Here is a 14,049-nt window from a genome sequence, read left to right on the forward strand (position 1 = left end):
ATGTATTCGTTTTTGTGGTTCTGCAGAATTATTCCAGACTATGCACAAAAAATCTCCAGAATGAGTAGATTGGCAGGCTCCTTGCTGAGTGAGTCCCCAGACCCAACATGTGCACAGTGTCAGTGTTAAGGCTTTGTGACCGGTGTATTGTGCGTTGTGCCTTTCCCACCCCTTTTCTACCCACTCCGCAAACTTGCAAGGCCCTATTGGTTCCTTGTTTAAACTCTAGTCCACATCCCCTTAAGTAACTGACGCCGGGTCTGGTGGCTTAGTAGATTAATACATCCACTGTGGGGGCCTGTGTTCTTGTGGTCACAGGTTCAAATCCCAGCAGGCCTTTTATCCTTCTGAGGTCGATAAAATGAGTTCCATTGAGTTGGGTAACGATAAACATCTGTTATTCAGCACAAATATACGATTGGGTAAATGTGCGCTCTTCAAATACACTTTGTTATCTGCACATTGGACACACGACTGGCAAAGTTTGGATGTCACACTCGCATAACTCCAGCCCACTCTGGTGGCACCTGCTAGCCCTCCGCGGAGGAGTCTTTGTACACCTTAAACAGTAAACTTAGGACTACAGAAAACCCACCCATGCAGCTCTGGCTGCGCCTTTGTGCGTTGTGCCCCTATGCTGAGACCCGCTTGAGTCTAAGAGCCGAGTGTGCAAAAAGTGTCACCCGTAGGGTACATGTGTCAAAGTGGTTTATGAACAATGAAAGCATCATCAACTCTCTACATTTAAAGGTAGTCTGAAACTGGCAAGGGAGATTTAACTAGTAACACTACTGGCAGGCAGCTGATTGCGCGACGTGCGCTGCAGTTTACACTAAAAAGCTAATTATTGTTAACACGTGCTGCAGCCTGCAGTGCAGAATCCGACTCAGCTTTCCAGGCCGTGAGCTGCAGCGCTGGGTAATTACCGTGGAGGCGGGCTGACTGACCGGGCCTGGACGCCCGCCTCCTCAAATTCCAGAAGGTCACGACTCAGACCGCACCATCTCTGTGCCACTCGTAACAGTCGAGGTGTGTTACTCTCACTGTGGCCCCCCTTTATGCCAGGTCTGGGACCTCAGACCTCCGTGCCCCCATCTTCAGTCTGCCTAGAGAGTTGGGCGTTACAAAAGGGGGGGTTTGAACCCATGCAGTCGCGGGGACCTGGGCGCTAAATGGTATGTGTAAGAAAGGGGTCCCCGCAAGGGAAACGTGTTATGTACAACACACACTGACACTAGTATTGGACTAGACACACAACAATCAAAAGGACTTCAAAACAGGTATTGTCCTTTATTTTACAATACCAGATGTCAACCATTGTCAGTTTGCAATCACATTTATTAAATAGCCCCAGTTGGGGAAGGGAGGAAAGGGAGGGAAGGGTTGGTGCTCAGGGCGGTGTAAAGTCAAAGAAAGATAGACACAGTCAAAAAAGAGGGCAATTATAACAGTCTTTAAATTCAGATCGAGACCAATCAAACACAAAAAGCCTAAACAATTAAGGCATCCATTGCAAAACTGTTATACTAGAGACATTCAACGGTCACATACATGAATCAAAACAATTGGGGGCATGTGCCGGAGGTCCAAATCAAAAGAACAAGAGCCGTCGACGTTTCGACCCCTGGCCGTAGGCTAAGTTAGGTCCTTTAACGGGGTCTTCATCAGGACAAGTGCAGGAAAGAAGGGAAGGGCAAGGGTTGGGTGGGGCGGTTCTATCTGTGGAATTAAAACAAAGGGTCAGACCAATATATGTAAGACCTGGTTAACGTCATCCTATTTGACATGACTACAGTACATTAACTGCAATTTACCATGGGGTCTGGGCCGACCGGGCCTCTGAACATCGGAATAGAGTGAGACCAAACAGTTAGTTATGGTCAAACTTGGCGATATTTAATTCGCAAAAACAGAGGAGAGCTAAACAGTGTGAAATTAGAACATCCTTGAAAGGTTGTTCTGAGAGATATTCTATCATGCAATGTTACTAGATTGAAAACCGGGACTCAACTTACATCAGTCAGCCGAACGATGGAGGATTCTTGATTATATTTCCAGTAGTCGTGCAATAGATGTACACCAGCTATGAATTAAAACAGGAGGTAAAAAGGGGGGGTAATAAATCGGACGCTATTAATAATCTAAGCCCACATTGTGGCAAGCAGAACAAATCGTCACTTACATTTAGACAAGCTGAACTGAAATCCACTGGTAGTCTTTACACATGGAACGTTGTTCCTGGACTGACTTCACAACGCTGTGGATCGCTATAAGGATACAAAACGGAGGGAGACCGCATTGGAAGCAGTCTGCGCGTTAATACCAGATTTGTCTAAGGACATACCTCCAAGGGTGACATACCTCCAAAGTAAAATTTGGTCGCGGGCCGATCTTCTTTTATTTCGATACCGGTGTATCTCGTGTAACACCAGCACAAAGATAGAAGGGGGCAAGGTTGGACTGCCGTTCCGTCAGTCTCTGTGATGATTAAACCTTACATGGAAAAACGGAGAACCCACCAGTTAAACATCCGAAACGAATCTCTCTTTAGAGTTGAACAAAAATAGAGAGTTACTCGACGATAAACTTACAGATATACAGAAGGACTGCTAACGTCAAAGCTCGTCGGCGCGGACTCCACAAGGTAGCTTGGTGGGGTTATGGGGCAGGAGTCGTCTTTGGCAATCTCCGTGGTGATTAAATCCTATGCGGGAGAGAATCGGACTAGGGGTAAATGGGATTTCTCATTTGATAATGTCGCAGAGTATAGGTTGCTCAAGCAAGGAAAGGCACTGCTACTTACAAGCACACAGAGGGGCCGCTGCAGTGGACGCTTCGTCAGTCAAACTCCGCAAGGCTGCTACGCGGAGTTGGGGGCGGGGTCAATATTTGCCTGACTTGCAAGAAATGAAAGAGTTACTCGATAATATACCGGCACCGAGCGGGTGCAACTATTATCAGAAAGCATAATTTGCAGAAGATAAAAATAAAAAAATGGAAGGGGTTGCCTGTTAAATATAATATACCGACACCGAGCAGGTACAACTGTTATTAGAAAGCACAATATGCATCACAATTAAAAAATCATCAATACCAGTAATATGTCGGTTAGATTTAAACTATTACTTGACTCGAGCAACTCACTCACAGGAGGTTGTAGGCGAGTCACATTCTGGTGTTTGACGTGACATCTAAAATGTTACAGTGTTGAAAAGATAATAATAGCAATCGAGTCCCATGGAATAGCTCGTGCACTTCTACCAACATGAGAGTGTAGACGAGCGACATTGGCTACATCTGTAATGCCCAACCAGAGGAGGCAAGTTCCATAAAGTTGTAAGAGTGGGTTGACTCCCTGGTTCCAGGTAGGAATGGACCACCATGCATTACAGATGTGGCACTTGCACTGCTTGTGATATCACCATTCAGACTAAGACATTTGCTCATGGTGCACAGGTTTATACCCTAAAACATTACACAAATTGCAACTCGACTAGTGTGATCTACATTGTACAATGTCCATGTAATTATGTATATGTAGGGCAAACCCAACAAAAAATCAAATCCCGCATCTCTTCCCATTGTAGTAGACTGCGATGTAAAGTGTTGGGCGCACCCCTGGTAGAACACTGGCAAAAGGCAGGACATATGGTGTCTGATTTAAGATGGCTGGTCATTGAGAAAGTATCCCTAGGGAGAAGAGGGGGTAACCTACTAACAGCTCTCAACACACGAGAATCTAAATGGATGTCCCTTCTGGACTCGATAAAAAATGGTCTCAATGAACAGGACAGTAGTTTGGCACAATTAGCAGCACTTGGTTGAATGTTATGAGTATTGCCGATGAGTTGTGGCCATTTATGAATATTATGAATATAGTACACTTTAATGTGACCATATCCAAGTAAAGATCAGGTAGTGCTTTACATAATATTCAATGTATCTGCAAATACTCGTCTACACTCTCATGTTGGAGAAGTGCACGAGTGGACCAAATGTAATTCTCACAGTGTTTGTAGCCAATGTCGCTCGTCTACACTCTCATGTTGGTAGAAGTGCACGAGCTATTCCATGGGACTCGATTGCTATTATTATCTTTTCAACACTGTAACATTTTAGATGTCACGTCAAACACCAGAATCGCCTACAACCTCCTGTGAGTGAGTTGCTCGAGTCAAGTAATAGTTTAAATCTAACCGACATATTACTGGTATTGATGATTTTTTAATTGTGATGCATATTGTGCTTTCTAATAACAGTTGTACCTGCTCGGTGTCGGTATATTATATTTAACAGGCAACCCCTTCCATTTTTTTTTTTTAATCTTCTGCAAATTATGCTTTCTGATAATAGTTGCACCCGCTCGGTGCCGGTATATTATCGAGTAACTCTTCCATTTCTTGCAAGTCAGTCAAATATTGACCCCGCCCTCAACTCCGCGTAGCAGCCTTGCGGAGTTTGTACTGACGAAGCGTCCACTGCAGCGGCCCCTCTGTGTGCTTGTAAGTAGCAGTGCCTTTCCTTGCTTGAGCAACCTATACTCTGCGACATTATCAAATGAGAAATCCCATTTACCCCTAGTCCGATTCTCTCCCGCATAGGATTTAATCACCACGGAGATTGCCAAAGACGACTCCTGCCCCATAACCCCACCAAGCTACCTTGTGGAGTCCGCGCCGACGAGCTCTGACATTAGCAGTCCTTCTCTATATCTGTAAGTTTATCGTCGAGTAACTCTCTATTTTTGTTCAACTCTAAAGAGAGATTCGTTTCGGATGTTTAACTGGTGGGGTCTCCGTTTTTCCATGTAAGGTTTAATCATCACAGAGACTGACGGAACGGCAGTCCAAACTTGCCCCCTTCTATCTTTGTGCTGGTGTTACACGAGATACACCGGTATCGAAATAAAAGAAGATCGTCCCCGCGACCAAATTTTACTTTGGAGGTATTTCACCCTTGGAGGTATGTCCTTAGACAAATCTGGTATTAACGCGCAGACTGCTTCCAACGCGGTCTCCCTCCGTTTTGTATCCTTATAGCGATCCACAGCGTGGTGAAGTCAGTCCAGGAACAACGTTCCATGTGTAAAGACTACCAGTGGGTTTCAGTTCAGCTTGTCTAAATGTAAGTGACGATTTATTCTGCTTGCCACAATGTGGGTTTAGATTATTAATAGCGTCCGATTTATTACCCCCCCTTTTTACCTCTTGTTTTAATTCATAGCTGGTGTACATCTATTGCACGACTACTGGAAATATAATCAAGAATCCTCCATCGTTCGGCTGACTGATGTAAGTTGAGTCCCGGTTTTCAATCTAGTAACATTGCATGATAGAATATCTCTCAGAACAACCTTTCAAGGATGTTCTAATTTCACACTGTTTAGCTCTCCTCTGTTTTTCCGAATTAAATATCGCTGAGTTTGACCATAACTAACTGTTTGGTCTCACTCTATTCCGATGTTCAGAGGCCCGGTTGGCCCGGACTCCATGGTAAATTGCAGTTAATGTACTGTAGTCATGTCAAATAGGATGACGTTAACCAGGTCTTACATATATTGGTCTGACACTTTGTTTTAATTCCACAGATAGAACCGCCCCACCCAACCCTTGCCCTTCCCTTCTTTCCTGCACTTGTCCTGATGAAGACCCCGTTAAAGGACCTAACTTAGCCTACGGCCAGGGGTCGAAACATCTATGGCTCTTGTTCTTTTGATTTGGACCTCCGGCACATGCCCCCAATTGTTTTGATTCATGTATGTGACCGTTGAATGTCTCTAGTATAACAGTTTTTCAATGGATGCCTTAATTGTTTAGGCTTTTTGTGTTTGATTGGTCTCGATCTGAATTTAAAGACTGTTATAATTGCCCTCTTTTTTGACTGTGTATATCTTTCTTTGACTTTACACCGCCCTGAGCACCAACCCTTCCCTCCCTTCCCCAACTGGGGCTATTTAATAAATGTGATTGCAAACTGACAATGGTTGACATCTGGTATTGTAAAATAAAGGACAATACCTGTTTTGAAGTCCTTTTGATTGTTGTGTGTCTAGTCCAATACTAGTGTCAGTGTGTGTTGTACATAACACATTTCCCTTGCGGGGACCCCTTTCTTACACATACTGCCTAGAGAGTTAGCACCACTGAACTCTGCTCTAGGCCTCACTTTAAGGCCCCTTGTCCCCTCTCTGTTTCCCGAGTGTTTCACGGGCAGTAGCTTCAGGGTGCCTGTCTGCGTTCACCTATTCTCCCTGTCACTCTCTCCTCCCTGTGTGTCGCTGCCCGCGACTCCTCGCTGCAGGCCACCCATCTCCCCTTGCCTCGTGCCCCTTCCTGCAGGACGTGTGTGTCAGTCCCAACGGCCTCTCTGTGCACGTCATGTCTCTGCCTCACCCCCGTCCGCCGGAGCTAGTTGACTTGCGCGGCACCCTTCTTCTCAAGACCCCTCTCTCTAGACTCTAACCCCTGGTGCTTTCTGCTGCTCGAGTGTGCGGCAAAGCCCCCACTGTGTGTCAGACCACACATCTCTCTCTCTCTCTCTCCCCTCCTGTCCTAGCCTGTCAGCACTAGTAAGCTTAATTTGCAAGCTTCCAGCACCTTTCTATAATTCCCTGGACGCACTGTGCTCAGGGCCGGACTGGCTACCGGGCGTTTTGGCATGCTGCCAAGCTGGGGGCTGATGTCACTGCAGTGGGGGCTAATTTCTTTGATGGAGACCTACGTGTGCTTCGTGTGCGTGTGCTTCGAAATAAACAAAGCAAAACAAATTTCGTTCAGCACACGCAGGTCCCCATCAAGGAAATCAACCCCAGCTCGGCAGCATGCCAAAACGTCCGGTAGCCAGTCCGGCCCTGCCTGTGCTCCACAGGTGTGTACTGAAAGTAAAATATTGGTGCAAACCACACCTGTTTTTCTCTTCTCCTCTCTGTCCTCTTCTTCTGACTGAGTGAGTCCATGCTAGGGAGCTCTTGCTGTGTCTCGGACAACACCTCTACCCTAATCCTCTCTCATGACACTTTCCCCCATCTCTGCCTCGCCCTTCATCAGCTGTCCAGGTGTGTCAGTGCCAGCGACCCACTGCGTGCTGCTTCTTTAACCCCTCTCTGCCCGAGTGTGCCAGTGTGCTCTCTCTGCCCCAGTCACTGGCACCCCTATCTCTCCATCACTCGGCAATCTTTTAGTGAGTGCCACACCTCCGTCTCCCCCACCCGTCCTCTCCTGCCGCCTTAGCATGACACTGACACGGATCTGCTGCATGCCTCGGACCGCTCTCGCCACCCCCCAGTTTGCCGTGGCCGGGGCGTTCCCAATGTAGCCTCCCTCTTTCTCTGCCACCAGGCCCTCTCTCTGGTAGTCTCTTAGTGGTTGCAGCGCTTACTTTCTAACTCACCCTCTCCCTGCCACTCCCCACCTTCTCTGCTGTCCCAGTGTGACAGCACTCCGGATCGGCTTAATGGCGCTCTCTGCTCTTACCACCCCCTCCCTCATGCCCAAGATGTGCTAAAGTGCCCTCGCTGCCTTCACTGCTCTAATCTCCCCCTGTACTCCTTCCCCTCTCTCCTGCCTCAACTCTGATCGCACCCTTCGAGCCTGCCGCTTGCCCCGGCTCTAGCACCCGTCTCTCCTCCCTGAGTGTGTCGGTAGGGTGGTCTATGCTCAGGCCATGTCTCCGCTCTCCCTTCACGCCTCTCTCTCCCCCCCTCTTGTTCCTTATGACCACCAACTCCTGTCGGTCGGGGCATGTCGAGGCTGGGGCCTCGGCGCAGACCCCTGTCTACTGCCTGGTGTATGAGAGCAGTCTGCTGGCCATGGCGGCCGCACTTGGGGTCTAAGGCAGCCACTACTCCTCTGCGCCGGGCTAAGGCAACTATGTGACCTACGGCACCGAGGCGCCCACCTTCTATTCTCTTAGAAGTGTGAGCGCGGCTCCGAGCAAGGCCACGAGGTGTGAGGAGGCCAGGCACGCTCGAGAGAGAGCCACACCGTGTCCCAAATCTGAGTCTTCTCCAGGCCCGGTTCCAGGACTTGGGAACTGGGAGGGCCATGGGGAAGCATGGATGGGCCATAAAGCTAAGTGGTTTTGCCCAGAGTCTCCCAGGTATGGTGTCTGAGAGCTCGGTCATGGCATGGCGGGTGGTCTTGTGGGCTGCAAACCATATCTACTGCTGGCCTCTGTCCACTCATTTTAACCTTTTATTTGTCGAGGTGTAAAGTTACTGACCGTATCTCATCTTCTTTCTCCACCTCACCCTTCTTTCTCTGTCTGTCCCTTCCCTCTGCTGACTTTACTTTCCTTTCTCTCTGCTTCACTCTACTGTCCGGCTCACCCACTCTCTACTTCCTCCCATCTCAGTCTTTCCTATCCACCTGTTTCCCTGCAGCACCCTTCATTCTCCATTTCATTCTCATATATCTCTGCCGTCATCCTCTGATTTCTCTGCCTTATCCTACTTTCACTCTCTCCTGACCTCGCCATCCTCTCGCTGTGCATCAAATTACTCTAACTCCACTTCACCCTTCTATTTCCACTTCACCCTCCTCTCTTCACCTTACCTTTCTCTCTCTTGCTCGCCCTTTTCCATCTTCCTCGTCCTTCTCTTTCTCGCCCTTCTCTCTTTCTCGCCCTCCTCTGTCCTTCTGACTCTGTCATCCCTTGTGCCTCAGCTGCCCCCTAATGACACTCCCGTCTCTGCTTCACCGTCCCCTCTTCACTTCATCCTTCTCTCCCTCCACCTCACTCTCTTCTGTTAGCCTCACCTTCATGAGGCAAATGTTACAAATCCAGAATTATGTATAAAATGCTATGCTGCAGAGTTGCATAATTCCAGAGGCCCTAACTATAATCGATTTCTATTTATGTGATATTGTGAGAGAATTGGTTGGAAGAGTACAGTAAAATGCACAGTTACCGCTGCCCCAAAGTTAGGTGTCTGTTCTTTAAATTCCTTCTACTTATATTAGCTGTCTCCTCCTTTTGTGATCACCTAGGGACACTGCGAGTAGGAAGGATAGTGGCAGCACATGTTGCCAGTGCTGCCATGGAATTGTTGCCAGTGCTTTTCTTTGTATAACTCGACAAGTCTTTTCAATTAAGAACAGGCAAAACTTTGCCATTATCAGTGTTTGTTTTTGCTTAATGGAGTGCCATAAGTAGGACCACTGGAATCTGCGGCTGTAGCGAATTCCATATAACTATATATTTGCCACATTTGTCACATAATCATCATCTTCTGCATAATTTACAGATTTTAACAAAACAAAATGTTGTTTCCAGCTCAAACGAATCAAAACGAGCTAAACGTGCTAAAAATGAAGCAACTTCGAAGGTCTTTCATAAAGGTAGACTGGTCACCTTATTTGTATTTCGGTGTTAAAGTAGTCCCAACTACCTTTTCCAAGACGGTGTTAATGTGTAAAAATATACAAATAATGAATTTGAACTTTCACAAAAGGTGCCACATTACATGTAGTAATGTGTCTTATTTTGCCACATAATCTAGTCAACCCTGCTACATAATTTGGTGTACCCCAGCTGCATAAGACCAGTGACCCTGGACAAAAGGTAGGAATAATGCCTAGCAGAAGGACAGGCCTGCCAAGTATCACGCAACAGGCGTGACTCTAACGCATTTCAGTGTGGTGTTCCGCAACACCGCACTGAAGTGCATTGTCACGCATAGCGCCTCAGCCGTCACTTAAGCTAGCGCTGCCTAAAACTAAACAGGAGTGGTGGCTGGCCGCAGCGTGGTGTGTACGTGCTGCCCCAACTGGCTCGGGGCTCACTAACTGAGCCAGCAGCACCTGCTGCTGAAGGCAGTGCTACATTGTATTTTTTGAAAAAAGAGCGTCATCGATTCCCGCCGAGCGTCATCGATTCCCGCCGCGGCGCGGGTGACGACACATCCTGCTGCCGGAGTTGAGAGGCTGGCTAGACGTATTTGCTGCACATTATGGCGCACACAGCAGCGCCGCCTGCTTGCATCGGTCCCGCATCGTGGCTCAGCTGTCCGCTGCAATTAAAATCAATGCCTCCTCCCCCCCCCATGCCCTCGACGGCGCAGCGGCAAATTCATTTTTCAGCTGGAGTGCATCCTCGCCACTTAGCGGTGAGCCGGGCCGGTGATCTGTCTTCAGTCCTGAGGAATGATTTTTGTCCAGAGGAACGAAGTTAGCTTCACGGCAATGAGGTAACGTGGTGTCAAATTATTTCAGTGTGAAAACAAAAACATGGAATGTCAGTTGACGCTAATGCTTACCTGAAAAGTGCTAGCATCGCAAACAAGAGCAGCTGCAATGTCCATGCTTTCTTGCACCCATTGAAAGTTATTAGTACAGAAGCAAAAAACCATGATCAGCAGTGCACTGCAGGCCCCAGGTGTGTTCCCCTACCTGCTGAATGTATTATCTTAAGAGGCGTGCTTCTCTGAATGAAGTTGGAACGAAATGCGATCCGCGGTCATTTTTTAAATACATTTTAATTCAGGAAATACTGAATAGCTGGACAGAATTACATGTATTTATTGTTAGCGAGGTGGTCTTCGCACAATTTAAAAAGTATTGAGGCTGCCGGCGTCGCGTGTATGGAACACAGCTGCATATTAATTTGAAGTAAGTGAGTGCCTAGAGTTATATAAAGCGCTTTGATACCCATAGGGTCTTGTGACAGTGTGCGCTATAGAAAACGGCAAAGATAAATTAATGTGTAGCTTGGAGAAAAACTGAGAATGCTAAACTTTTAAACACTATGAGGCCTGCCGCAATAGGAGGCATGCTGAGCAATAAAATCATAAAACTGGAGCTAACAGTCAGATAGGGGTCTGTGCATGCAAAGTCTGAGCCATAGGCTTTGATGCCAAATCTGAGGCATGCTGCACACAGACAGTTTGAGGCCGGGGCGCACTGTATGGAGGCTGCAGACATCCAGGTGCCAGGAGGCCGAGTCTGAGAGATGAGGCCTGAGGCATGCTATCTACTAAGGCCTGCTGCACACAGCTCTACCACACAAGTCTCCTGTATGCATACAGCATCACACAGCTGCAGACTCTGCTACACACAGAACTAACCTGCACAGACAGTAAGGCCTGCAGGCAAAAGGCGGCACACTAACTGCTGGACAATTTGAGGCCTTCTGCACAGGGGCCGAGATCTGATGTGTGCAGTGCTCGCGAAAAAAAGTGTCACTCATAGTTGTTGAATGTCACTCATAATTACACTGAAATTATGAAAACGTCACTCATAGCAATCTGAAACCTTGGCAGCTATGGAAGGAAAACATAACAAACCACTTCTTAGATGTATATCCTGAGTGTATGTTTATTTTCACTTACTTTTCTAGCAATGGCAACATCCTTCACACTGTTTCTACAATAAAACAGTTTACATCTCTTCATTACTGTGTGACAAGAGCTTGCAGTCCAGATATCCCTTCTGTTTACACGTGCACAGAAATAGCAGCTATCCCTCATGACCTCGCCCCAGTCCCCAGGCACTTAAAGTAGCCCACGGCATTGGTTTATAAACAAAGTTATAATGAAAGTTAGGCTTTGATTGCGAGCCTGCAGACCTCTATGATGTTATGATTAAGAAAGAGCTGATGGTTTCTGCTTTTGATTGGCCTCCCTCCCCCCCCCAGACCCGCGCATGGTCTCCGTACTGACCTGCTGGGCTGGCGGAGGCCGTGCACATCGCTGCTGCATGCTGACAGGGGCCATCAGATGCCACATTTTCTTTCCCAGACCTGCGCCGGCGGAGACAACTGCGCGCCATTAAATTATGAAAAGCGTCAGAGGCCCGGCGGGGCCCAGGCGTGCGCATGCGCAGCAAACATTTAAATGGTGCGCGCACGTCAGGGCCTCTTATTTATGAAATCATTGCATAAATAAGAGGCCCTGACGTGCGCGCACCATTTAATTTTACCGGGAGGCCGTGCGCACTATTTAATTCATCATGAGGACTTAGACTTGAAGAGGCTTCCTTGCTGGCTCTGCTAAACGAGGGGGCCTATGGAGCGCCGTGCCCCCCGCACCGCGTGGGCTGTGGGGGCCTGTGTTACGCCCTGGCGGATCCCAGCATGTGCTAAATGTGTGCATTAAAACAACGTGGATCTGAACAGGTTAATCCCCATGCCACTGGGTTTAACATGTTTTAGGCATTTAGATATGTGTTTAAATCCGCCGGAAGCAGAAATTTGAGCAACCCAAGTGTCTCTGCACACATATCCTTCCTGATTAGTTACAGTTTACACCTCCAACATCTATCGAAACGCCAAATCCAGCCCATGAGATGCTGGGGCTTTGCAAATCCAGTAGGTGGCGCTGCATGACAGTAAGACCAAAGGAATTCCCTTCAGGACTAAACTAAACCGCAAGAGCGTGTCCTAAAATGACATGTTTTTTCAGATGCATGACAGAAATGTCTGTTTTGCTCGATTGTCTCCGCCGAAAAGGAATTAAAATTCGTAAACACATTACTTGACTTTTATTTTCTGTGAAAGTTTAGCCGATGCTTTTCTGTTCAAGTCAGGATTTTTTTTTCCTATGTCATTTTTGATAATAAGAATAATTACATAAAAAAAATCACAGAAATCAAAATGTACCCAAAATCATATGAAGTAAACAACCAGAATGGGCGCAAGGGTCTCTGTAACCTCGCGAGGGCTCCACAGCGCTACATGATATATATATATGCACGCATGGGCGCTTCATCGGCAAACCATAAAGCGCTTTAGACCTCACACAGGAGTTATTTCAAGTAATACCTAAATTAACAAGGAGGATAACAAAAATGATCATAATGTTATTTATATAGAGTAACCGCATTCTTTGTTCCACTCTTGTCCGGTGCTACCCAGTGGCCATATGACATATCTGAAACACCTGAATAGATAAATAAATTAATAAATAAAAGGTGCTAACTTTGCCCATCTCAGTGATTTTCCTTTTTAGGCCTGGCATTAGCTAAGACCGTTTTAGAGCTAGGAGTAGCTAATACCTTTTGACTGCACTAAATGTATATATATAATACAATTATATATGTTTCAGCCAGCTAGCTTAATCTATTGGTCTGCTATTGCGTCATTAACATTCACCCTCACCCCCCCCACCCCCGCCGACTACAGCTAAGGCAAAAGCAACAAGGTGAAGGATGGAACGCTTGAATTAAACTTGGAAATCCTCGGGGTCACACTCCAGTTTGTACCCAGCCATATGCAAATCAGTCTTGATCCTGCTCCCCAGGGGAACAGTCCAGCCCGAACTGCCTTGCCAGGTCCTCCGTGACCCGGAAACAAGCATCCTGGGACCGGTTTCAGGGTATCACCCCTCTTCAGCCAGGCTAGCTTGAATCCATTGGTACAGACATCCTGGGACCCACGTCTGGGCATACCCGGCGCACTTAAGGTGGCTAATGTCCTACCACTCAGCGTTTCCCTGGAATTTTGTGGATCCACGCAGATTCCAGAACTTTCCATCATAGAAATGTGAGGAAAATGTTTTTTTTTTTTAGGTTTGCAAGGGATTCTGGGTAACTGAGCCTGGTGAGAGCCACACAAGTCACCCCATCCTGGATTCCCCTGGGTGTCAAGTTTTCAAAAATGTATAGTTTGCTAAATTTTCCTAGTTGCCAGCAGAGCAAGGGTTCAAAATCTAGAGCTAGGCACATTAGGAAACAAGCATTGGAAATGCAATCGGGCTCGGATTTATTTGAGTTTGAGCTAATGGCATTGTAAATGGCAATGTCTTTTCGACATGTGTTATGGAGTGTGTGCATGTGGTGTGTAGTGGAATTATGTGAGTTAGATTGGAATTGTAGCAATGGTGGCATGCTGTGCTTTACATGAATATGTTTAAAAGTAAAGTGTACCATACTGAGATTGCTACAATAGTTAATTGTGGATGCGTTAACAATTGATGCATGCACTGATGGCTGGTGGTGTGTGTGACTGCCTGTAGAAATTGTGCACTGATGGCTGGTGGTGTGTGTGCTTGGTAAAAGACTGCACTGCCGCCTGGAGGTGTGTGTGCCTGGTGGAAGGGTGCACTGACGGCTGGTG

The sequence above is a fragment of the Lissotriton helveticus genome, chromosome 9 (genome assembly GCF_964261635.1).
Source record: "Lissotriton helveticus chromosome 9, aLisHel1.1, whole genome shotgun sequence".
In the NCBI taxonomy this organism is placed as follows: domain Eukaryota; kingdom Metazoa; phylum Chordata; class Amphibia; order Caudata; family Salamandridae; genus Lissotriton; species Lissotriton helveticus.